Source organism: Saimiri boliviensis, chromosome 14, assembly GCF_048565385.1.
Source record: "Saimiri boliviensis isolate mSaiBol1 chromosome 14, mSaiBol1.pri, whole genome shotgun sequence".
NCBI lineage: Eukaryota > Metazoa > Chordata > Mammalia > Primates > Cebidae > Saimiri > Saimiri boliviensis.
Window position 1 is genome coordinate 70,477,645 of NC_133462.1, and position 24,339 is coordinate 70,501,983.

General features: G+C 35.2%; 1 long non-coding RNA gene across 5 annotated transcripts in view; it reads right to left on the reverse strand.

Annotated features, from left to right (window-relative positions):
- The window catches only part of LOC141581077 (uncharacterized), a 292,842-nt gene that overhangs the window by 112,463 nt on the left and 156,040 nt on the right, over positions 1 to 24,339 (reverse strand). For 4 of the 5 annotated variants that reach the window (XR_012513562.1, XR_012513560.1, XR_012513559.1 and 1 more), the window contains one exon: positions 13,193 to 13,275. This is a non-coding gene — a long non-coding RNA (uncharacterized LOC141581077). Of the gene's footprint in view, positions 1 to 2,747; positions 3,339 to 13,192; positions 13,276 to 24,339 lie in introns of those variants that run through there. The other variant, XR_012513563.1, reaches the window with a different exon arrangement.

Genomic DNA, 24,339 nt, shown 5'->3' on the forward strand with positions numbered 1-24,339 from the left:
TAAATCCGATGGTATATTTTTGCCTTTTCTCCTGCATAAATTTTCACTACACATCACAAACACAAACACACATTTTCACTAAAAAGGATTAAATTACATATACATTTTGTCTTTTCACTTAACAATATACAGTGAATATTTTTCCAAGTCAATAAATATGTATCTATAGCATCATTCTGAAGTGCAAAATGTATTCAACTGTGTAATATTTAGCATTTATTTAATTCTCTAATAAAAATTTTAGTTTTCTATTTAAATGTTTTTAATCAGTACTTTCATAAAGTATACTCCAATGAACAACCTTGTAGTTAAATCTGCATGTCATCCAGCTTGAGCTACATGTTTTGTATATATGTTAAATGCTTACAAAGTTACCAAAATATATTTAGAATTCTCTCTTCTACATTTGTTGTACATTTTAAATCAGTATTTCTTAAATTTAAAAAAAGTGTGAATCTCTTTTAAAGGAAACATTTCTGCAGATCCCAATTTGTATTTAAATTATTTTTATTGTGTGCCTTCTTAATATTTAGTAACATAAAGCCGGTATAAATTATTAATGCTACAGCTCTCTACAACTATAAAACCAAAATTAATTTACAAAATACGTAAAACTTCAGGACCAATACAATTCAAACAAACAGTTATCTAATATGATGACTAGTGTTGTTTTGCTAAAACAAAATTGCTGCTTGTAGAGTGATAGCCGAGTTCACCTCCTACTAGGCAGACATGGCGGACATGTGTATCCTGTGATGGCTTGGTTCTCTCATGCCTTTTTCAGCTTGAAGTACGGAGAAACATTCATTCCTACTGCCTACTGGCTACCTAAACATTGCTTACCCTTCATTTTGCTGCTGGTTATTAATTACTTCAGTGCTGGCTGCTACTCACTCCCCTACCTCCATTAACCCAACAAAAAAGTAGTACGACTTGGTTTGAGTGTCAGCACCATCTTAAATATAAATGCTAACAGTCACTGAATTCACCAGGTTATTCTTGCGTCTAAGGAGGTCATATAACCCAGGATATAGTTAACTGTTTTTTTTTTTTAAATAGCACAAAAACAGAATGTAAAATTTTAAAATTTTATAACAAACTCCCTGGTGTTGTTTGGATCTGTGTCCCCGCCCAAATCTCATACTGAATTGTAATCTCCAATGTTGGCAGTGGGGCCTGGTGGGAGGTAATTGGATCTTGGGTGTGGATACTTCATGAATATTTAGCACCATTCATGGAGGGGTGGGGAGGCGATAGAAAAAAAAAAAAAAGAAAAAAATCCACCATTCGTATAGTGCTGTCTTGTGATTAAGAGTTCTCACGAAGATCTGCCTGTTTAAAAGTGTGTGGCACCTCCCTCTCTTTCTTCCTCCTGCTCCTGCCATAAGACACCTGCTCCTGCTTTGTCTAAGATGCCTGCTCCCACTTTGCCTTTCACCATGAGTAAAAGCTTTCTGAGGCCTCCTCAGAAGCAGATGTCACCATATTTCCTGTACAGCCCACAGAACCATGAGCCAATTAAACCTCTTTTTTTTTTTTTTTTGTAAATTACCCAGTCTCAGGTATTTTTGTATAGCAGTGTGAGAACAGACTAATACACCTAATACACCCCCTAAACCCCCATATGCCCTAGTGAAAAAGGGAAAGAAATTGGTTGTCATTGATTCACAGCAAATTCCTTCAACTTTCTTGTGTGAAGGAGAAATTTTTGACTTCCCTTAAGGAAGAATAAATGCTGTAGAGTACCAGAAAGATTTAGAAGAGGATTGGTCACAATATTGAATATTCATGGTACTGTACATACATTGAAAGCCTTAGCCAAAATCTGGAGGCAGTATTTTTCAGTGGTTATTTGAAAAACAGGCTTTGGAGTCAATCAGGTTTGGTATATAATCCAGATTGTTTCTCACTTATCTTGTTCTTTGGAGTATGTTACTTACATTCTCCTACCACCTTCTTTTTATTTGAAACTGCAACCTGAAACTTTCAGGTTTGTTGTAACAATCAAATGAGGTTTTATGTGTAAAGAAACTCTAACACTACTTAGTACTTGTATAAAGTCTAAACTCCTTGGTATGGCCCATAAGTCACTGTCCCTCTGATATTATCTCCTCCCATTCTTTTTGTAACTTATGGTCAAACTCATTCTCCTATGAACATTTTGAGCTTCTTCCTGCCTGGAGAACTTTACACCAGCTGCTCCATCTTCCTGGGACATTCTTCTCCCAAAATTACCAAGATATACTTCTTTATCACTCTTCAGTCTCTGCTAAGACATCACTCCTGCCTAAAATAAAATAGTCCCCATCACTCACCTAGAATTCTTCCCCATTTTAACTCTGCTTTAATTTTCTTTTCTATAGATGTTATTGCTCCTTGAAATTATATTAGCTGTTATTTGCTTGCCTGTCCTTTGTCTATCTCCCCATTGAATGTAAGTTTCCTAATATTAGGAACATTGTTTTGTTCCCAATCATACCTCCCGTGTCACAACTGTACTTTCCCAAAGTGAGCACTCAACATTTGTTAGTTGAATCCTTAACATCCCAGAAGGAAAGCTTTGATATCAATTTGCAAAATATGTAAGTCTTTCATATAGACAATTATAAGATAAATTAACATCAATTACTAAACTCCTACCACATATTTAGCACTGTGATAAGACCTCTAAAGAATGGAAAAAACATATGACAAGAAGCTCAAGCACAGAGCAATTAAGATGATATAAAATAAATATAGTTTAGTGCCATATGCAAGACTCTAGACTTTTTCATTTAAATTACTAATAAAAGGAACTATAGAATACAAAGAACAAATGGAAAGAAGAAAAGCATTTTTTAAAACCCACAACCATAATGACACTTTTATTGTACTGGCACCTGGAGCTGCCCACCCCATCACAGCCACTGGTGTGCTTGGCTGTATGCAGTGACAGGACCCTACATTGCCGTACCCCTCACCACTTTGTGCCTGCTCACCCTTGGCAGGTGTGGGATCCAGGCCAGTAGCCTGGATCTTACTTTTATTGTTTTTTTCAGATATTTGTATTTGTAAGAATAAACAGAAACTTTAACAAGTGTTTCCATAATTTCAGTGGCTTAACACTCAAAAATTCACAGTCGAATAAGGGACTCTGTTCTACACAGTCATTCAGCTACAAAGTTTCTTTATATCTGAGGCTCTGTCTTCATCTATATGCTTGGATTCCTCTCCATTCAGCCAATACGTGAGTAAAGAGAGGACTCCATGTTCTGTATGGGTCAAACCTGGAACTGCTGGATGTCAGTCCGGCCTCCAGAATCTTCTATTTGTTCTGGAACCCAGTCATGTGGCAATACCTAAAGCAAAGAACCCGGAAACTACAGTTTTGCTGTGTGACTAAGAAAAGGTTATCATGGATTTACTGAGCAAAACAGTCTCTACCACAGTACTAAAAAAAGATAGTTGTCATATTATTTAGTAATATTATTTAATAGAAATCATAAATCCGGAGATACATTCTAACAGAGATGTTTCTGTTACATTGGGAATAATTGCACCAAATCACCAGTTTGTTTCACGAATAAATTAAAGAACTTACAATTGTTTTAAATTTTTAACCAGGTACCACTATAAAAGCCATTATCATGCTACATACTTTCTTAAAATTCATTTTGGTGATCATCTCAAACGTTTGTGATTCTGAGGTACAAATCGTTATTATAACTTTTGTGATAACAGTGCGTCATAGCTGGTGATAATCTTGTAGGCTAATCTATCAGTCCTTTTATAATATAACTGTCACAGTATCCCTGGAGTGTTGCTTCACCAACTGGAAACCTCTATGGCTGGCAGTGTCTTCCGCCTGAGTATTGTTCACACCTGCTGGGCTCCTTCTACCCACTCAGCCCAGCAGGCTGCACTTGGCTGGTGCTACTGGCCTGGATCCCATACCTGCCAAGGGCGAGCGGGCACAAAGTGGTGAGGGGTGCAGCAGTGCGGAGTCCTGTCACTGCACACAACCAAGCACACCAGTGGCTGTGATGGGATGGGCAGCTCTAGGTGCTGTACATGTGCCAGCTCCACTCAAGGCTGTGGCTGGACCAGAGGTACTGCATGCAGCTTCTGCTGTGGGCAACCACATCTGGACGATGGGAACACAGTAGTGCCTGGAAGCCTGGAGACACCAGGAACCACAAAACCCCAAAGAGGGTGTCACAGCCCTGGCTCAGAGAACCCCTAAGGTCTGAGTTCCCCAAAGGGTCACAGCTCTTCTCTTCTCTCCTTATCATCCGCAACCTGTTCCACATCCAGGAAGAATAAGTTCTGCAGACAACTGGAGCTCCTTTCCACAGGCAGGTCATCTCAAGGAGTGTCTAGTTCTTGGTGGAGGGGAGACCCTCCAACAAGAAGAGACCTCTAGTTGGTAGCTCCTACCTCTTTTCCACAGGCAGTTGGACCTAATGAGTCAAGGAAACCCAAAGCGGGTAGCTCCTTCTCCCAGCTGGTAATCCCAACTTCTCTCCAAGTCTGGCTGAGTCTGGGGTTTTTATGGGCTCAGATGGGAGGAAGTGCATGCTGACTGGTTCATGGGCAGCCATGGGCAGCCCAGAAAAAACACCGTAAGTTCTCACTGTAGTTCATGAAACTGTCAGCCTGGCCACCCGGCTTCAGGCTGTCCCTGGCTTGCAGGCAGGGCTTCACCAGAGACTTGCCTTTTTCCATCCAGGAGCCCTCCTTCCTCCTGTTCCCATCAACCTGCTGTCCATAATGCCCATGGTGCCTAGGCTGTTTGTGCTGAGGGGCACCTGCAGGCCCCTGCCAAGCTGCCCTGTGTACCCCCTCAGCCTCTCTCCCATGCTTATTGGTTCCCAAATTCCAGAGGGGACCCAGATGGCAGGGGACTGGCATGTCAGCACTGCCCTAAGCACAGGTACACCTGGTCAGATCATGACAACACCTGGACTGGCCTCAACTTTGCTCCAAAATCAGAGTGGGTGCCAGGAGCAGGGAGAGGCCAGACAGAGGGAACAGGCACTTCTGAGCCTGCAGGGGCTGGGGGTGGGGTTCCTGGGTCTCTGAGAGCACATAGATGACAGTCTGCAGCTGCAGCTGGGTGGCTGCAGCCGCACCTGGCAGAACAGGGCTCCTACTCTGCCAACTCAGTAGGGGGTGGGACTCCTGCTTGTCTCTGTTGGCAGGCTCCACCTAGTACGTGGCTCTGGCCACACCTCCCCTGCTGCAGCTGGTGTCCCCATAGCAGCTGCTTCAGACAGGCCACCCACTATCTTTACTCATCCTATTTTGAGCATTTAATTTCATTCATAGCACAGTTAAGATGAACTACATCTTAGGACATTTTTTCAAAATGTTTACAACATATTTTCTGAACCCTTGCCTATCTGATGATATTTTTCTATTGCTTTCACATAGGAAACACTAATTGTCTGTGAATAAAATGCTTATATCTCAACATTTCTCCTTCAAAAATTATAACTATGGCAGAAAAATGAAAATCAGCCTGATGTTTTGTTTCTTTTTTCTATCTTATATTTTACCCAAATAACATGCAAATTCTTTTTTATTAGTATTGCCAAGAATGTGCTGAGGTTTTCCAATTTCATAAGTAAACATTTTTCAGCTTCACAAAATTTTCTGTAATTATGTTATTTCTTCTCTTCCTGTTATTTTGATTTCTTGCAGAGAAAAAATAACCTGGAATCCTTAGTAAGATGTGTGTTTTCTGTCCTCCATATCTATATATTTTCTTTCATCACTTTCATCTATTTTATATTCTTGGAAAGCCTTTCAAGTTGATTTAATTCCTGTTTTAATGAAACTATGGAAAATAAAGTCATGAAAGAAGCAATGAAAATACAATGGAATGGAAATTAATACAACTATATATAAGATTTTGTGAAACTAGAATTGCAAGAATATTTAATTCTTCCTGAAGCATAGATATGGGAAGACGTGAGGCAGGAGGTATATGTGACATAACTCTGGAAGAAAAGTACATTTCCATCAGTTGAACAAGTCAGCAAATGTTATTTTAGGCAGATAAAAGAACATATTTAAGGGCATCATGTGTCATTACAAAATGAGCTGTTTTCAGGGGCCAGAGAGATGGTCAGTGGGGCTGAATCTTAAACTCCCAGGAGTAGTGGTAGGAAGTTGATGTGGTTTGAGGCCAGATGGTGACCCCTGTAATATACAGGTGGATTAGGGTAAGGCACTGTATAGAAGAAACAGAGGAGAGAAGGAAGCCTCTAGCATTCTAGCTTGGAAGACTGGTGAGATGATTCTTACAATTAGTAAGAAATAAAAATAGAGAAGCGTATTTGCTGGAAGATAATTTGCACAATTTAAAAATAATGAGATTTAAATGTCTGTAAGGTTTTTGGATCACACTATCATTATGTATTTAGAACTATGAGCCTTGAACTAAGAAGAGATATTAGGATGCAGTGGAGACTTGAAAGGATATAAGGGAGTTATATCTCAGTGTTTCAGATTTCCCAGAGTAAGCATCTAGAATGGGCAAAGAACTGGTGTTGGACCAATTGGGAACACCTTTTTTTTTTTTTTCAAAACCCAAGAAAGTGGTCAGCAGTGCAAAATTATTCAGAGTGATCCAATAAGATGAAGAATTTAAAATGCCATTTCCCAGCTTGAAAATTAGAGGTGACTGAGACCAGGATGAGATCAGCTGCAGCTGAGTAATGTTTGGGGAAGCCAGAAGCCAGAGTGCATTGGGCAGAGCGGTGAAAGCCAGGTGGCAAAGAGGAGGCAATGAAGGGCTTGCTTAGCAATAACAAAGCTCACTGCATCTTTCCTGATTCACAACTCCAAAAACTTACTATTTTTGCTGTCACCAAAGTGTTTGCATAAGGACAACTTCGTTGCCCATGAGGGAATGAGACTGCCAATATCCTCCTATCTGAGTATCATGCTGTAAATAAAGCTATAATTAGAGAAGAGAAGCACAAAGGTATGCATTACTCTAGAGAGCCTGAAGTTTTGGAAAAGCATCAATAAAGACTCTTTTGCAAATCACTGTGTGTAAGAATAGATTAATACTGTAGCAGGTCACAATGTCTCCCTAGAGTCATGGCCCACACAGACCATTCTGTCACCCTCACTCTGCCTCCGTATTTCTACTTTCACTCCCATCTCTTTGCTCAATCTCAGTCCCCTGCCTAGATTCTGCTGTTTGTTACAGCACTCAGCAAAGAGTTCAGAGTTCCTTAAGTGCTGTGGATCCAGCAGGGCATGCAGAGGTACCAACCTGTATCAGCTTTAATCTCTTTTCCTCCCTTAGTTCTCTATTCTCCAATAAAACCTAGAGATTTATCACATATTGTTAGCATGAGAAACTTTCTCTATTAATTCTTTCTTTTAGTTGCCAGGACATCTCAAGAATACAAATGTTCTCTTTGAATCATCCCTGTTCCTTCCAGGAATTATAATCCACAGCTCAAGCAAGCTGTTCTGTAAGGAGATCATTTGCCTCAACTTATAACTATGTAACTTTTAACTACTTTTAAAGCTTACTATAATATAATGCATGCTTATTGAGAAAATTAGAAAAATACCCAAAGAGCTTGATGAAAAAAATTCCACAGTAATTCTACAAAACAGAAAATCATAATATTTTTATCTTGGTATAAAACTTTCAAATTGACTTTCAATTTTCAAATATTACATACAGAGAAAAATACATATATACTTTAGCCAGCTTTTTAAAACTGAAAAGAACATGCCTGGAATAAGGAACAATAATTCAAAAGTTATATATTAAAAGTAAATCTATCTCTCTTGTCTCACAATCTTGATCCTGTTTCCCAGGAGCAATGCATGTTAGCATTTAATTCTGTACCCTTCCAAATGTTCACTGGCATGTAAAAGTATGCAAATTGTAGAAACAGATTTACTTTAAATAAGCTTAATATACTGCAATACTGATTTATCCTGCCTTTTTAACTTAATTTTTAATTTTCTCTTAAATATTTTCAGAGAAAATTACTTTTATTAATTATATGTTATTTCTTTATTCAAGTGAGAACTTGCAATATTTGATTTTCTTTTCCTGTATTAATTTGCTTAGGATAATGGCCTCCAGCTCCACCTGTGTTGCTGCAAAGGACATGATCTCATTTTTTATGGCTGCCTAGTATTCCATGATTTATATGTACCACATTTTCTTTATCCAGTCCACCACTGATGGGCACCTAGGTTGATTCCACGTCTTTGCTACTGTGGCAAGTGCTGTGATGAACATACACTTGCATGTGTCTCTATGGTAGAACAATTTATATTCCTTTGGGTATATACCCAGCAGTGGGATTGCTGGGTCAAATAGTAGTTCTGTTTTAAGTTCTTAGAGAAATAGCCAAACACTTTCCATAATGGCTGAACTAATTTACATACCTAACAGCAGTATATAAGAATCCCCTTTTCTCCACAACCTTGCCAGCATTTGCTACTTTTTGACTTTTCAGTAATAGTCATTTGACTGGTATGAGATGAAATCTAATTGTGGTTTTGATATGCATTTCTCTAAAGTTTAGTGATGTTGAGCATTTTTTTCTTATGCTTGTTGGTCACATGTTTTTGCAAAGTGTCTGCTCATGTCTTTTGCCTACTTTTAAATGGGGTTGTTTGGTTTTTTTGCTTATACATTTGTTTAAGCTCCTTATAAATTCTGGATATTAGACTTTCTTCTGCTAGCTTTGTGGTTGGCTTGCTTTTGTTTCTTTAGTTTCTCTTGTTCGAGTGTTAGGTTGTTAATCTGTGATCTTTCTAACTTTTTGGTTGGTGGACCTTTACTGCTATAAACGTCCCTCTTAACACTACTTTAGCTGTGTCCCAAAGATTATGTTGTTTTACTTCATTCTCACTGGTTTCCAAAAAGTTCTTGATTTCTGCTTTAATTTCATTATTTAGTCAGAAGTCTTTCAGGAGCAGGCTGTTTAATTTCCCTGTAATTGTATGATTTTGAGTGATTTTCTCAGCATTGATTTCTATTTTTATTGCTCTGTGGTCCAAGAAAGTGGCTGGTATGATTTCAGTTATTTACGAATTTGCTGAGGATTGTTTTATGACCAATTGTGTGGTCAGTTTTAGAGTACATGCCATGTGTAGATGAGAAGAATGTATAGTCTGCTGTTTGGGTGTTGAGAGTTCTGTGAATGTGTATTAAGTCCATTTCACCAAGTGTTGAGTTCAGGCACCGAATATCTTTGTTGGTTTTCTGCCTTGATGAGTTAATGCTGTCAGCTGGGTGTTGAAGTCTCCCACTATTATTATTGGTTATCTAAGTCTCTTTCTTAGGTCCTTAAGAACTTGCTTTAACATAGAAACACCCAGATTCATATATGATATCTATGTTTTATATATACATATATATATATATATATATATAAAATACAACACATATATATATAACATACAACACCCATATATACATATATATGTATACACAAACACACACACACACACACACATATATATATACAACATACAACACCCATATATACATACAACAATCTGGATAGAAGCACCCAGATTCATCTATCATATAACATATAAAAATATATATACACATATATGTATACATGGGTGTTGTATGTTGTATATATATATGTTGTATGTTATATATATATATCATATATGAATCTGGGTGCTTCTATCCATATAGAAACACCCAGATTCATAAAGCAAGTTCTTAAGGACCTAAGAAAGAGACTTAGATAACCAACAATAATAGTAGGAGACTTCAACACCCAGCTGACAGCATTAAATCATCAAGGCAGAAAACCAACAAAGATATTCAGTGCCTGAACTCAACACTTGGCGAAATGGACTTAATACACATTCACAGAACTCTCAACCCCCAAACAGCAGACTATACATTCTTCTCATCTGCACATGGCATGTACTCTAAAACTGACCACACAATTGGTCATAAAACAATCCTCAGCAAATTCATAAATAACTGAAATCATACCAACCACATTCTTATATATATATATGTGTATATATATATATATATATATATAATCATACCAACCACATTCTCATATATATAAAACCACTGAAATCATACCAACCACATTCATATATATATATATATATAACATATATATATATATATATATATACACACATATTATGTTATATGATAGATGAATCTGGGTGCTTCTATCCAGATTGTTGTATGTATATATATGGGTGTTGTATGTTGTATATACATACATATATATGTGTATGTTGTATATATATACAACATACAACAAGAAGTATATATATCATATATGTATATCATAGTGAGGTCTTTCTGTTGTATTGAACCCTTACTATTATGTAATGCTCTTGTTTGTGTTTTTTATGTTTATTATTTTAAAGTTTATTTTTCTGAAATTAGAATAGCAACTCCAGCTTTTTCTGTTTTCCATTTCCTTAGTATGTTTTTCTTCATCCCTTTCTTTGAGCTTATAAGTGTCATTTCATGTGAGATGGGTCTTTTGAAGACAACATACCACTGGATCTTGCTTCTTTATCCAACTTACCACTCTGTGCCTTTTAACTGGGGCTAGACCATTTACATTCAAGGTTTGTATTAATATATGAAGACTATATTCAGTCATTTTCTTATTATTAATACCAGTTATTAGGCAGACTTGTTGGTGTGGTTGCTATATAGTTTTACTGGTTTATGTATTTAAGTGTGTTATTTTAGTGGTTGGTAATGGTCTTTCTTTTCTGTATTTAGTACTTCCTTCAGGACCTCTTTTAAGACAGATCTAGTGGTAATAACTTTCCTTAGCATTTGCTTGTCTTAAAAGGATCTTATTTTTCCTTCATTTATTAAGCTTAGTTTTAATGAATATGAAATTCTTTGTTGGAAATTATTTTATTTAAGAATGCTAAATATAGGCCCCCAATCTCTTATGACTTGTAGGGTTTCTGCTGACAGATCTGCTCTTAGCCTGATGAGGTGCCCTTTGTAGATGACCTGCCCCTTCTCTTTAACTGCCTTTAACATTTTTTATTTCATTTTGACCTTGGAGAATCTGATGACTATGTGTCTTGGAGATGATCTTCTTGTGTAATATTTTTCAGGGGTTCTCTGCATTTCCTGAATTTCAATGTTGGCCTTTCTAGTGAAATTAGGGAAATTTTCATGGATAATATCTTAAAATATGTTTTCCAAGTTGCTTGCTTTCTCTTCCTCTCTTTTAGGGAAACTAATGAGTCATAGACTTGGTCTCTTTATATAATCCCATGTTTCTCAGATATTTTTTTTTCTTTTTTCTTTATTTTTGTCTGACTGAGTTACTTTTTAGATCCAGTGTTGGTTCTCCCAGATTCTTTCCTCAGCTTGGTAAATTCTGTTATTAATTCTTGTGATTGTATTCTGAAATCCTTGGAGTAAGTTTTTCAGCTCTATAAGATCAGGTTGATTCTTTCTTAAAATGGTCATTTTGTCTTTCATCTCCTGTATCATTTTATTTTTATTCCTTAGAATCCTTAGATTGGGTTTTGACTTTCTCCTGAATCTCAGTGATCTTCATTCTTATTCACATTCCAAATTATATTTCTGTCATTTCAGCCCCTTTAGCCTGGTTAAGAACCTTTGCTTGGAAACTAGTACGATTGTTTAGAGGGAAAAAGACACTGGCATTTTGAGTTGCCAGAGTTCTTATGCTGGTTCTTTCTCATCTTTGTGGCTGATGTTTTTTTTTTTGTGTTTGAAGTTGTTGTCTTTTGGATAGGTTCTTTTTTTTATTTAACCTTTTTAATATCCTTTGGGGTTTAACTGTGGTATAAAATGGGCTTAGTTGACTGGATTTGTTTCTGTAATAGTTCAGGGGGGCCAAACCCCAGCTCAGAATTCCTGGGCTGGATGCTCTAACTCTGGGGAGTTGGTATCAGGACCCTGGCTTTGTTCTCTGTCCCCTTGAGGTTAGGGATAGACTGTACTGTCGAGGCTGAGGTATTCCCAGACCACTGGTCACAACACTCTGATGGGTGGTGCTAGGCAAAGTGCTTCATTGGGCAATGGATCTATGATCATTTGCAAGTACCACCAACAGCAGCAGCATGGAAGAGTAGATCCTTATTGATTGAGGTGTGGCACTGGCAGGCACATAGGTGCTGGCCTCCATCAGGGTGTTTGCAGTGGTGGTGGTGACAGAGTGGCATGGGAGAGGGGTGCAGGGCTGCTGGCATCCATGGGTGTGTTTGCACCAGCGGTGGTGGTGGCACAGGGGCAGAGCACTGGCAGGCATGGGGCTGGCACCCTCTACACATGTGTTCATGCCAGCCAGCCCCTGTACTTGACACTTCAGATACTGCCATGAACAAGGGAGAAGAAAGTTTCTTCCTCTAACAGGAATCCATAGTTATTCATGTTAGGCTGTTTACAACTTTATATATTGTAACTATGAATCTTTTGTGTGCCTGGAATTATTTCTTTGTTATATATTTCTAGAAATGCTTGTATTTTATCAAACAGTACCAACATTTTTTAAGCTTTTGGACAAATATACCAAATTAGCTTCCAAAAGGTTTACACAATTTATATCACACACCACAAATGAACAGCATGACTATTTCAACAGTCCCCGACAAACAGTATCCTCCTGTCTCCTTCTATTCAGACAGTAAAATCAATCCTTGACTAAGCTACCAAAGTAGGAGTACACAGGTTTAATTCAGATATGTAACCAAAAATAGGCTCTTGTTTTCAGCCTCAGTACATTCATATTTAGTGTAAGAAATTTAAATATACTCTTAATCATTGTTTCTAAACAGTATATCTAAAAACTTTAGATAGTCCTCATATACAAAGATTTCATTTATAAACAGTGCAACTAAAATAATAATAATAAGAAGAAAACAAAATGTCATGGGCAAAATTGAGTCATTCTCATATTTTGGGAAAACTAGAAACCTGGCTGCCTTATTCAAGCAATGATTCATTAATACTAATTGGTGCTTTTTTTTTTTTCCATGCAACAGAGAAAACTGTTCTAGATCCTAATCATTCCTCATTACAGTAACAGCAGGCTGTATGTAATCTGCTACTCAATTTTCAGTTACAGAATCAGCTGACTTGTAATTAAAAGACATTTAGGTCTTAGGGGGAAAGAAAAACAAATCCTAATGACAAACAGATAGCAGCAATTCCCAACCCTGCTTCCCTTACCTTGGTCTTTCCACTTCTGCAATCCTGCTGTCAACTTCACTCAATTCTGATCAGGGAAATGGAAAAACTGCTCCTTCTCCACTCTAAAATAAAAGAATATGAATAGCCATGTGACATTCACAATTACACAAATATCCAAATATGTTAGGCTGGAATTATAGTTTTCTGTTTATATTTAATATTAATTGTGTCTTTGAATATAAAATTAATACATATTTATCTGAGAATTTTGAAAAATATAAAATAAGAAGAAGTAAAAAATCTTGCTGCAGAGAGGTATACACTATTAATAGTATACTGTGTTTTCTTTCGCTCCTTTTTCTATATTTACATGCTTTTGTATTAAACATACACATACAATTTTGTTAATGGTTAGAAAATTGAGGCAAGACTGTGAATTGAAAAGCATGCAGGTTCTACAACTGTACTGCATGGGGAAAAATTCTGATTCTGTCTCTGTTTACATGTGTGTTTTTGAGCCAGTCACTTAACCTCTCTGAGCTTCGGTTTCCTTATCTATAAAATGGTACTAAAAATAGAACATATCACATGAGGATATTTTAGAGAATAAGACAAGTATCTGTCAGCAAATGTTAGCTACAGTAAAGCTATTTAACCTGATTTTTTTCCAGTTGAAGACATACCACTGTCATTGCCTCTGTAGCTAAAAAATGCTAAGAACATCACTTTAAATAGGTCTATAATATCCTATTACATGAGTGTTCTTCTGTGTTAAAAATTTCCCTTATTGGCCATTTTAGATAATTCTCATTTTTTTCACCTCTGTAAATAGTATTGTTGTGAACCTCCACTGATTATTGTCTCTGATTATAAGGAGACTTATTAGATTTTGAAATACTGAGTTAAAAGGATTAAAATTTTAAAGCTCCTTGAAACATATTTCTCAAGTGACTTTCAAAAGTAAGTTCTCTTTTTCTCCAGCAAGCTGTACAGTCTCTCGTTTAGCACACTTAACAATGCTGGTGACAATCATATGTAAACCTTTTTGATTGATCGAATATGTGAAAATGCATTTTACTGCTCCTTCAATTAGAAATTAATTATTAAAGAAGCTAGACATGTTAAATCACTTCAGAATGTATTTCTTTCACTTATTTTTGTGAACTGTGAAGTCATTCATGTTCCTTGTTCATTTTTCTGTTGTAGTTTTATCTTATTGATTTTTTAGTGCGATTTATTTAGCAAGCATATTTCTAATTTTGAATGAAATATTACATATTTTTTAGTGTTTTTTGTCTTTAAACTTTGATTTTGGTCTTTTTGAGGTAGTGAGTTTTCGATTTTCAGGTGGTAAAAACTATTCTTTTTTTCTTTCCTTTGGGGTTTCTTCTTGTTTTTCATGCTTCAATGGCCTTTTTCATCACTTATTTTTAACTACCTATCAGATGTTTCAGATGAACCAACACCGTTCATCAGTGTCATGAAGAGTTGTATCTCATGCAACAAATAAAGCAGCAAGAAATTCTCATTTTTATACAAACAAGAAAGTATACATTTTCATAATAAGTTCATATTTGTAAAGACAGATTCAGTTTCTTTCATTTTGCTAGTATCTTCATGATAGTTACTAGTTATGGTGGCCAATTAGAGTAAACTATGTCAACTTCCAAATATGAATTTCTTTGCAGAATTTCTCCTTTGAGAATTTTTATAATAAAGAGAGACCCAATTTGTTTTTCTAATAATGTTAGGGATGAAGTTGATAATGGTGTGTCTAAGAATAGTTCTTGAATAAAAGAATGGCCTAGATTAAAAACAAAAGCACACTTGTTAGCTCCAATAGATTTATCATAATTTTATGGAATGAGACATTGTAAATAATGTTAAGCCTCAGCAAGAGCTCAATGGTGAAAATAGCTGTAACTGACTTGTCAAGGTTGTTCTGGGAATGTGAAGTAAGGGGGTGGCATGTGTGTCCAGTGTTCATCCTCTTACTGTTTCCTTTTGGAATCTATTCTATTTCTATGCTTTTATAAAGAAAAGTTGTTTTTGTTTTGTTTTGCTTTATAATAAACTAATGCTTTTAAAAATCCTAGACAAAAACAAACAAAAAAGTTCCCATGAGCTATAGTCTTCTCTAGCCAGCAGTGGGGTACTCAATATGTGTTGTTTTTTTTTGTTTTTTTTTTTCCAAACTAACACACTTTTCTAAGCCTCCTTCTGGATTATTTTCATGCCTTACTAAAACAGGGACACCCTTACTTGAAGTACTAACTTCTCTGTCAAAATGACAAATGTGGTTTCTCAAATGAATTTTAGTAGCTGTTTAGTGGGTTGTTAGTTTACAGATCATATGTCACAATGATGCTATATGAGTCTAGGGCACACTTAAAAAAAAAAACAATTATAAACACATACCTGGGTGAAGGAGTCAGAAAGGAATAGACTAGTGTTGGAAAATGCCTTGAAATCAAGTATGATACCCATCTTTACAGTATCTCCTTCAGAAAGTGGTCTCACCCAGGCTTGAACATCACCAGATACTATGAGCTCTCATGCTATGAGAACTTGCATTTCTTAAACACCTGACTTTACACAGCAACTCTGAAAAGGGGATTTTTTTTTCCTATTTAAAGATGGGAAAATCAGCTCAGTGTAGTTAAATGGCTGAACCAGTATCTGAAATCAGGTGTGTACATGTACAACTTTTAAAAATGATAATGTAACTCCCAGTGTTATCACAAACCTAAACCCCAAATTTATGAAATAATAAATTTCTTTACTATTTGCTTAAGGGCCTTGTTTAATAAGTCAAAAATTATTTCACTGATTTGAAGAAACTGAAAGATAATTATGCTTCATAAAAAGCAGTATTTTTAAATTTTCAAACAGCTCAGGAAGTGTTTCTGCTTTACCCTCCAATATACTCATTTGACCTGTTAATATTGTTGTAAAATCAAAGTCTTAGCTTGATTTAATGACTAGCCAAGACTCATCTGAGTTGCTATATTGATTGCCTATGTAAAATCTGCTAAAAGATTTGAGAAGCATTCTGAGCTTTTAAATAAGTGAAGCATCTCTATGTTGCCTCAATCTTACTCATTTATTGAATTAGCATGAAAAATTCTATGAAGATATGGAACAATTTAGTTCCTTAATGTTTCCTCACAAACTAGAATTTAAATACTATTCATTTCATGTTAGCTGATAGGTGCATTCTACAATATGCCCACATGGTTTGTATGCGTATTCTATACTTTCTGAAAAACTATAGTTTGGCCCACAGCTAGATACTAGCAAAAGGAAATTGAGCAGTAAGGCTTGTAATTATCAGTTTGCTCATGAAACTGCCTTTTTGTAGTTAGCAAATGTAGATTTCCTAACAATCTTCATTTGTGATTTAGAGCAACATTTGCCAAGTTTAGAACCTACTCAAACCTTGTTGATTTCAAGTTCTGACCCAAACTTTAGTCATTGGTTTTGTTGGCAAAACAGGACTTTCTGTTTCTTAGAAAATCAGTAATAAAAATCTTCTTGGACATTTAAATTGCTTTACAAAACATTTTGATGAGTTAAGTATAAAAGAAAAAGAAACATCAGGCTTACATTTCCTTTAAACACACAAGAGATTGTAAATAAAGGGAAAATGTTCATGGAAACATGTTTGGGAATATGCTGAAACTTTGAAAAATACTTAGGGACATTTGATGAGCCCAAGTGCAGCTGGATCTTGCTCAGCCATGACTCTTTTTTTTTTTTTTTAAAGGTAATGGATTATAAATAAAAACATATATTAATAATTCACATAAGGGATTATAGCAATGGAAGAAAAAAAACCCTCTCCATTACTCATCCAGATGGAAAAATTCTATAACAGGCTTGAAAAAATAAAACATAAGAAAACTGAAAAGTTTTATCTCTCACATAACACAGTTGCTTTTCCTGCAAAACACAATAGAATTACAAAATCCAGATGATTAAAAAGGTGGAAGATTAACTGAGTATCAGGTATGGCTATCAAACTGAATTCTTTTTATTCTCAAACTGTCTGATCCAAAAACTAGAACTTTGCACACTGGGATAAATGGGAGATCATATTATATATGCACATATAATCTCCCATGTATATATATAGAGATAGATATATACACACACACATACACACATATGTATATATACACACATATGTATGTATATTTATAAACACATAGAGAGAGAGAGAAAGTGGGAGAGAAAGAGAGAAAATCTATAATCTAGATTTTTAAACTTTTAAAGAAAATACAGTTAAAAACGCTTAACATGTCTGCTGGGTGCGGTGGCATGCCTGTAGTCCCAGCTACTCAGGAGGCTGAGGCTGGAAGATTGCTTGAGCCTAGGAGTTGGGAGTCCAGCCTGGGCAACATATTGATACCCCTGTCTCTAAAGTAATAAAAATAATAAAGTAAAATAAAATAGAACTTTAAAAACACTCTTAATCTTTACTTGTGTCATAAGAAAGCACTAAGAAAATCTGATATTTGGACCTATCCCAAATGCCTTCTTACTTTAATCAGTGCAATATTCATGCTTTCAAATAACTGTAGAGTTTATAAGTAACAATGAAAACCTTGATGAATATCCTCATATTGGTAATTCTTAAATCAAGATTTCAAGTCCTTGGATTGCAGTAACCTGTGCTTTGGGAAGCTCTTAAAGGGTATTCAATGAATTAACATACCCAAATATCATGCACATGGAGCAAGTTCAAATTTCCTCCCTGAAATAAACCACAGCTTAGTTGACACTAATATAGCTCATTCACTCTTGTACTCACTCATTTAATATATAATTATTTGCACCCACTACTGGTACTAGTTACAATATTAGCTAGGCACTAAAAAAATACACCGTATGATACCTGTGGTATAATAAAAAATATATATGTTTGGTTTTTGTTTCTAGTTCTTGGCAGAGAGCTTCTACACCACTTGGAAATTTCTGAGTGATAAAAGTGTCATCTGTTATTCATAATGAGCCTGTTTGTTCCATACCTGAGCTTAGGCTAAGAGGCTGACTCATAGTGGGGTTAGACAGTTTCCAGGGAGAAGCTGGCCACTCCAGAAATAATGTCAAGCACTGGAATAGAGTGTTGGAACTTTCAGCACCACTTCCTGGCCTCCAGAAAAGAGAAGGGGGCTGGTGATCGATCTCAATCACATGCCCAGTGATTTAGCAAATTCTGCCTATGTAATAAACATCCCGATGAAACTCCAAAACAACAAAGTTCAGGAAACTTCTGGGTTGGTGAAAACACTGATGTTCTAGGAAGGTGGTATGCTTCCAGAAAACATGGACGCTGTGTATCCTCTTTACTTCCTCAACAAATATCTTGCCCTATCTGTATCTTTGATTTAGCTATATGATACAGTGCTTTCAGTGACTTCTGTGAGTTCTGTGATTCTGGAAAATCATCGAAACTGAAGGTAGGTCATGGGACCCCTTGAATATGGTCAGAATTACAAGTAGCCTAAAGGCCCAAGATTTGTAGCCAGTATTTGAAGTAAGGGATAGTCTTATGGTGGACTGAGACCCTTAACCTGTGGGGTCTGTGCTGACTCCAGGTAGTTGGTGTTAAAATTGAATTGAATTGTTGGATACTCAGCCTGTATGACAGAATTGCTGCTGAACATACCCTTAAGAGCTTCCAGCCTAGTAAAGAAGACAATCACATTCCTTGAGGAAGAAAAACCTATAAACCAGTCACACTCATACATGTGAATATCAATTTGAAAATCTTAAATAGCAAGCATCAAAAATCCCACATTCTATTAAAGAAGGGTTCACTCCAGGAAAGCAAAGGTGATTTGAGCTAAGTAAATTCATTAACGTAATCTATTAAATTAGCAGAGACAAGGATAAAGATCATATGACATATTTGTAAATGTGAACAGGCATTTAACAAAAATTCAATACACACTCATATTAAAATATTCAATCATATATATTAATGCAATTTATAGTTATATATCGATGTAAAATATGAGTTTAACATGAATATCCATTAATGTTAAAAGGTCATTCAGTTCAATTATATATCATTGTTTTTAACATGCTGAGTTAATTTGTGTATATACATATTTTATATAGGTATGCACATATGTATATATGTGCACAATTAATATATAATGCCAAAGAAAACTACCAGTCATGGAAAAGGGTACAAAATTTCAACATTTAATGAGGATAAACATCAATAAATCAAACAGATCCAGAAAAATTTTTTGATAAATTTGTAAATTAATTTAGGATGAATTTTCATCTTTATGATGTTGATTATTACCATGCAAGAACATATTTAACCTTTCTATTTCTTCAAACCTACTTTGTGTCATTCAGTGTGTCATATGTATGTGTATGTATTTATGTATTTTTCAACCACAAAGCCAACATCTTATTTAATATACAGACACTAGAATTTTTTCCAATGAAGTCAAAGAAAATAAGGATGTTTAATATATTTACTTTTATTTAATATTGTACAGATGTAATAGTCAATGCAAATAGCCAAAAGAAAGTAGTTAAAAATATAAGAGTTAGAAAGAAAGGTAAAATTATTTCTACTTGCAGATGACATGATGGTATATATAGAAAAACCTGAAAGTATCAATTCAGTAACTAATATAAGCAAAATAATCTAGTAAAAATTTTTATAATTTTATAACTCCTTATTTTACTAGATTCAATGCTTATCAACACCCAATGTGGGGTTGACCGTGGCTTCATGCTCTGTGTAATCTGATACTAGCCCTCTTCTCCTCTGTAGATTTGGTATATGTGAGCAACATAGAACACGCTTGATTGAACCAATTTTCAACTCATGCAATTTTTCTAGACTAAGCCTCTTCCTGCACTCACTGTCTACTTCTTAAAAACAGAATTACTAACATTTATTGATATTTGAATTTTTGCTGTCTTACATAGTATTTTATTTGGGAATTTTTTCCCATTTCTACCATAATCTTCAGAATGTCATGTGTTCAAATTCGTGTCTTTCCAATTGTTCTCTGACAGGTAAATACTGAAACAGGGGAGGTAGGGAGAAGATATTCTAGTTGGCTGAAAAAATACTCTTTATTAAGAGAAATTGCTGTCCGTTTTTCTATTTGGTACAGACCTTAAAGCCTTTGTAGAAAAATACAAATTGAAAAAACAGAATATTATTCCAGGGACACAGAAGAGAATACAGGGGAGCATTATTTGTTAGAACACAGGAATTTTTTAAAAGTTCACCATCATCAATGAAATTCAAGAAGACATCTTGAAAGAGGAAAAGAAACTTCAACAAGATGCCAGCCGGAATATGTTTGGAGGATGAAAATGGTCCCCTCCAAAAGGGCCTTTCATGACTGTCAATTAAAACTGTTGCTAGCAAAAGAGCATGAAAGATGTCTTCTGGCAAGCAGAGATTTCTCTTAGATCCTAGAAATAGACTGATGGTCAGTCCAAGTGTTTGATGTTGAGGAATTTTTATATTTTTCACTGTCTGCATACTAATTTTAGTGGGAAATTAGGAGAGGCTGAGTTAGAAACTGCTGGCCAGTTGACTTTGTGTCCATAAACTGTCTCTTTTAGTTCTAAACAGTATCTTCAGGCAAAAAACAAATGTTTTGCCAGTGAGAAACATGGATAAGACTCCAAAAGTTGCAGGGTTAGTGGCATGTGGCCTCTGGCTTCTTTCTTGACACTTGCTGTCTACTGATGCCAGATCAGGGTACTGACTGCAAATTCTCACAATTTGGATAATTAAAAATTGATGTCTTTTCCTTTTTGGATTAGTGGAAAGAGCCCTGAGGAGGAGGAACTTTGGGTCTTCATTATTGCATCTATGAAATTAGAATAACACAAACTTTGCCATACCTATTGTCAAGGGTATTACGAGCACAAACTAAGATATAATGATTTGGAAAATTTTTTAAAAAGTTAAGAATAGATTATCTTTTTCTGGAACCGAGAACATAGTGTTAAAGTCAATTCTAAGAAGATGATTGACCTATGATCTCATAGTCATAGATTGAGCAATTTGGTAAACAATCGCACCTCAAGAAAAGATGGGATGTCAGGGAACATTCTTTTTCTCATAAATCTAAGTAATTCAAATATTAAAATTCTGATCACTGAATGAGCAAAATACATGTTGATTCAATTGTATTCTTTCATCATTGAGAAAAAAATTAAACCCAGATGAAATTGTTTTGTTTAAAAAAAAAAAGTCATCTGGGTCTGGGTGCAGTGGCTCACGCCTGTAATCGCAGCACTTTGGGAAGCTGAGGTGGGCAGATCACAAGGTTAAGGGATCTAGAGCCACGGCACTCCTGCCTGGTGACAGAGCAAGACTCTGTCTCCAAAAAAAAAAAAAAAAGTCGTCTGAAATCTATTGTATTTTCTTATCACTTAAATAGGTGCTAAGTTTTAGGATCTGGTTGTGTTTTGAATTTAATTATCGTAGAACATACTATGAAGAAAGAATGAAACACAGGATTATTAGACCACAGCACACAGCTTAAAAACTCACATATTATAAAATTGTCTTGGACTGAGAATAGCTGCCAATATCAGTAAAAATGATATCTGATGTCTCAGAATAAGGTTTAATATTCTCACACCTGTGATTTTATGACATATTTGTCAAATTGCATAAAACTAGCTGTTTTGGTTTATTTTCATGTTAAATTTATTATAATTATTTGCATGCTTTGATTAAAAATTTTTTTAAATATGAGTATAGAATTAACATTAGATGTATCACCTATCATCATAATAAAAATCTAAGTTTCTGGCATCTATTTCCAGTGTAATTTATTTATTCATTATTTGCTCAATAATCAAGCTAAATTTTCAGGGAAGAAGATATTTTCAATTTAAAATTTCAAGGCTAAAAGAAGAGCTTTTTTTTCAAGGTAACATCATTTACTGGCAAAGTTATGACTAAGTTTCTTACTGTGATTAATTCTTCAGTCCTTTACACATCCGCAATCACCACAAGTTCAATATTCAACTGTATAACTATATTATTTGCCTTTCTTTTTTCCCTCCTGATTTTTTCCTTTAGAATCTGGTCATAACATATATATATTTATATATATACATATATATATAATCATATATAAACATATATATGATTACATACCATAGTTTTCTCTTGAATGAGATTTTTCAGTATTTCTAATTTCTTTCTTTGCTTTTCTGTGGCATATTATGTTTTACCTGGTCTTAGCTGTTTTTTCCTGTATACAAAGAATATTCTTTCATAATCTGCTTTTTAGATTTTATTTGTGTTTGGGGTGTGTGTCTGTGTATAAAACAATCCTAGTACAAAAAAGGAAAAGAGATGTAATATTAAAGTACAGGTTATGAAGACTCAGTTTAGGAATATGTAAAGAGAAGCTAATCAGTAAACAGGAGAAATAATAGAAATAATAATTATTAATCAAAAGAGATGCAATGATCCTCTTTTTTTTTAAGGAAGTCTGTAAGCAGGTCCTTGTGTTTTTAAAACTATAGCATAAGTCCAATGATACCCAGATAAAAAGTGGCAGGGGCAAGATTAAATTCTCATTTATCAAAATAGTACAGAATCTGAGCTCTCAACTACTTTGCTATGCTACCTCCCAGTTTGGGGCAACAAGGGTTTAATGGCTACTGCTGATGCCCAGTGGCTTATTTGTCTTTCTCTGGTCCCATATGTGATGGGTTTTCAGAGTGAAAGCCAATTTTATTCTTGGTTATCAGGGAAATGTTTTCTTGACTTACATTCAGCCTTTCTTGTTAGAAATGAGCATCCACAGACCTGAGAGTGAGGGTGAAGATTAAAGAAATCAGGATAATGATGTAAAAAAAAAAATCATAACACCAAAGTTCAGAACATCAGAGACCTGCACAGAGGCAAATATCCTGTATCAACAATGAAGCTGTCTAGAGTCTACCTTTTTTCCTGGATAAGTAAAATTATTACAATAATACACATCTCAATGAGATGCAACATAAATATTAAGTACTGAGTGGAAAACCTGAAGAAATATAATTAACATGTTTTCTTATTATACATGTATTTATATATATATATCATATATATTATATATGTACTACCTACACACAAACACATACACACACACACACACACACACACACACCCTCCAGCATATATAAAAGGTATGGGGACCTCTAGGGAAATGATTACTGTGGTATTAATGAAACTCAAGGGGTGTAATAATAGTGACAATGAACATTCTCTGCTGGACTGATATATCAGGAGGTAATATGAACAACATTTTTAAAAAATTAAAGAAAGCAATACAAACATATGAAGAATCTGATCATCCTCCTACATTTTCGGATATTTTAAGAGCATTTATCCATTATTTATGTGACAACACTACTAGGTGCTTTACAAAAAGAACTAAATAAAGCTTCTATTCTCTGTGCCTAAAATAACAATGACATAGATAATTTACAAAAGGTCAAGAAAACACAAAATTATCTTCAAAATATATGAACAAAAATAACATGGAATACTAAAATGTTCAGTTCTTCTGTACAATCTCTCTTGGTGCAAAATCTACTCACTGCTACTTTTAGTAGAAAGGAGTTGAAACCACCTTGCCTTCAAATAAATCCCTTTCCTAGTGTGAAACTACTCCATTTGCCAGTCCATAAATAGTTATTTTAATGTTTGTGCTCCATTTAGAACAACCCTGAATTTTTTTTCTATGATGTTATCATGCTAAAGGATATGCAGCATATCCCCATGGTGAAATGATACTAGACCAAAACAAAACCAGAATTCATTAACAGCCTATAAATTTAATTTTCTTTCCTGCCCTTTACCAAAAGTGATAGCTGTAAAATTTAGAAGTTCTCTTATTGAGTAAGATTTTCTTCTAGTCATTGTTTTGCACATAATCCGGAAAACATTGTTGGTTGCAATTCTTGCGATGTTACTAAAATATTTTTTTAACCTCCCAAGTTACTATTTTGTGTATGAATAGAAGACTAAGACAGAAGCTGAATTTTCCTATTGGGCTTAATCACATGGTTTACAGGGATTCAAAATCTGGCAGGGTTTAGTAAATACTGAATACGCTGAAAGAGTTTAGAGTGTTGGTTCTTCTTATTGCCCCTCACACAATTTCCTCACAGGCTCACATTTA